General features: G+C 23.9%; 1 non-coding gene across 1 annotated transcript; it reads left to right on the top strand.

The window, feature by feature from the left end:
• Window positions 1-628: 628 nt before the first annotated feature.
• Window positions 629-700, top strand: TRNAH-GUG. The gene has a single exon. It is a non-coding gene; the product is annotated as a tRNA-His (tRNA).
• Window positions 701-2,082: the final 1,382 nt, after the last annotated feature.

The following is a 2,082-nucleotide window of genomic DNA, read 5'->3' as shown; positions in this document are numbered from 1 at the left end:
AACAATGCACTTAGGATTGCACCTTTTTTTTTCATATAAACTTGGATAATAGATTGTCACATAAAGTCAAATTTCATATACATTTGAGCAAGTACTCAGATCGCTCTCAATCTTGTATACCTTTTCCAAACTCACAATGATAGCTCAAGTTAACTCACTCCTTTGTCCCAACACTATAGAAGATCAATCACATTTTATATAATACTCCATCCATCTCATTTCATGTGTCTGATTCGGTTAACAAGACTTGACTGAAGTTATTCTTAATTCAATTTCTTATAATATTAAGTTTAGTATTAGTATAAAAAAAATTATATATTTATAAACTACACTAAAAATACTATTAAACACAAAAAAAAAAAAAAAAATCAAATTTAAAAATGTGTACAAAAAAATAGTAACGAAAATAAAAAAGAAGAAAGAATTGATTTGACTAATGAATAGTAAGTATGACAGATAAAATGAGACAGAGGGAATACATAATTAAATTTGTAATTAGCCTTTTACATTTCAAAATTAATGCAATCAAATTGAAAGAATTTTATTATATATTTTAGTATTAGATTAGATTTGAGACAAAATAATTATTCAGAAGAGAAGTGATAAAAACTCAAACTATTACACAAAAGTGGCTGTAGTTTAGTGGTAAGAATTCCACGTTGTGGCCGTGGAGACCTGGGCTCGAATCCCAGCAGCCACATTTTAATATTTTGCCGATAGCCCTCAATCAGGCTTTGTTTCGGGCAGGTAGTGATATGCCATTGTTCAACTTCTTGATGCAATTATTATAGGTATAAACATTGCAAACGAAAAATTATTGTTTGACACACATACCTTTTAAAATTTACTTCTATCTATCTACTATATATATATATATATATATATATATATATATATATATATATATAGTAATAAGAGCCCAAGAGAGTTAGGCCTATAATGGGTAGAAAAAATGGCGGTCAAATTTTTTAATCAAATGAATGGCTCAGATTTATCAAATTTTAATTTTTCTTTGAGATTTCCTAATTTATCCTTAATGAATATGATTATCCGTTAACTTTTCCGTTAAATATTATATTTTCCGTTAATTCCTGTTAGTTCACTGTTAACTTACTCATTGATTTCAATAAGAAAGGTCTTAGGTTCAAACCACACCCCAATCAAAATTGACATAATTAGTACTCTATTTTACTCTTATTAAATTAAATAATAATAATTTAGTAGCTACAACAAAAAAATAATACATATGCATTTCTTTAATTTAGAATTATGTGTCTACAATGCCTTTATTCAAAAACAATTATTCAGTATCAATAAAGTAAATAAGAGAAATAATTTCATTAGTTATATTGTCTTTATTTTTCTCCAATATAAAAATTATTTACATTCAAAATTCAAATTCATCAATTGATTATATTCGCTACAGTGTCCCTACAATGTCGTCTTTATTAAAAAATAATAATTCATTATCAATAAATTAATTAAGAAAAAAAATTCCATTAGTTATATTGTCTTCATTTTTCTCCAATGTAAAAATTCTTTACATTCAAATTCATCAATTGCTTATATTCACTACATTGTATATTATCTTTTTTGTGCACTATTTTTTTAATTAAATATCAAAGTTATAATACAAAAAAAAAATGCTATATATTCATTTACCAAGTATTTTATTAATACCATGAAAAAATTTAAAAAATTTTAAAATAATAAAGCCAATTATATTAACTACTTGAGGGATTTGTTGACAAAGAGAGTATTCAAATCACACAACAAATTGAAGTGAGAAACTACCTCGCAATGTCCTTGTTTGACAATCAGCAGTGACCAGCGAATTATATCAACGGATTTTACCAGCGAATTATATCAACGGTTGGTAAAAAAATATTTAAAAAAATTAGCTGTTTAAATTAACATTTAAAATGACCTAAGGGTATACATATAATAATAATAATAATAATAATAATAATAATAATAATAATAATAATAATAATAATAATAATAATAATAATAATAATAATAATAATAATAATAATAATAATAATTGTTTTTAATAATTTTTTTTTTAAATATAGATGTGTT

The sequence above is a fragment of the Ipomoea nil genome, unplaced genomic scaffold (genome assembly GCF_001879475.1).
Source record: "Ipomoea nil cultivar Tokyo-kokei standard unplaced genomic scaffold, Asagao_1.1 scaffold2705, whole genome shotgun sequence".
Classification (NCBI taxonomy): domain Eukaryota; kingdom Viridiplantae; phylum Streptophyta; class Magnoliopsida; order Solanales; family Convolvulaceae; genus Ipomoea; species Ipomoea nil.
Note: the sequence above shows the minus strand (reverse complement) of the source record. Positions and strands in the feature narration are given on the sequence as shown.